Raw genomic sequence first — 1,235 nt, forward strand, 5'->3', positions numbered from 1 at the left:
AATTGTCCTCTGTTGTGCACCTGCACTAACAACAGAGTTGTTAGAACAAAGCTGTCCAGAAGGGTCCGTACATGCCTCCAATTCTTTTATTTTTTATTTATTTTTTAAAAATTTATTTATTTATTTTGTATGTGTGTGGCCAGTTCAGCCCACCAGGGGGCGGGGCTGGCTGGCATGTGGTGCTGGGGATTGAACCGCCGTCCCTGTGCTTTTGCTTAGCTTAGCTTGTTCTAAGTAGGTGCTTTAGACCACTGAGCCATCTCACCAGCCCTCCAATTCTTTTAAAACAGAGTGAAAATTAGAACTAAAACAGAGAAAATTATGTGATATAGAATTTCACTTAACAAGGTAATATGAATTTCACAGTATTTGTTGTAATACATGCAGTTGTCTTCCAACTAGTTATTCATATTACCAGATATATGCATGTAAATTGGAAGAAGAAAGAAAAAAAGAAAGAAATTTATAAGAAATTAAGAAGAATTACAAACAATTGAAAAAGGGAGAGAAAACAAATTAAGTATTATCTACTCCTTTCCATAGACCTCAGAATTACACAGTACAGTTGCCCAAAGCATCCTGCATACAAACATAGATAAATCTCTTCCTTCCACTCCCACTCCCTCTTGTCTTTCTTCTCAACTCAGTAACTCTTTCCTTTTGAATAAGTTCATTCCTTTTTATTCAGGTTCCATTTTTCTCTTTCAGGTTCTCACACTAAGGAGACAATATGATGTTTGCACATGCGAGTATGATTTATTTCACTTAAGAGTATGTTCTTTAGTCACATCCATTCACCAACAGCAGGCCTGGGAACCAAACCCCTGGCCCCTGTGCCTGCTGTTGCTATATTATGAGGTTTTCGATTCTTCTGGAAAAATACCCAGGAGGAGAAGAGCTGGCTTGAATGGGATCTCCAATCCTAGGTTTTTAAGGTTTCCCAGCTGATTTCCATAGAGATTGTACCAGTCTGCACTCCCACCAACAGTGGAGAAAGGTTCGTTTGCCCTCACAGCCCACCAGCATTTGCTATTGACTGACTTCTTGATGTTAACCATTCTTTCTGAAGTGAGATGGAATCTCAGTGTTGTTAATTTGCATTTCTCAAATAACCAATGATGTTCAACATTCTTTCATAATTTTTCATATATTTACTTACCACTTGTGTTTCTTTCTTTTTTAAAAATTTTATTTATTTGTGTGTGTGTGTGTGTGTGTGTGTGTGTGTGTGTGTG

Source organism: Octodon degus, unplaced genomic scaffold (genome assembly GCF_000260255.1).
Source record: "Octodon degus isolate 3935 unplaced genomic scaffold, OctDeg1.0 scaffold00189, whole genome shotgun sequence".
In the NCBI taxonomy this organism is placed as follows: domain Eukaryota; kingdom Metazoa; phylum Chordata; class Mammalia; order Rodentia; family Octodontidae; genus Octodon; species Octodon degus.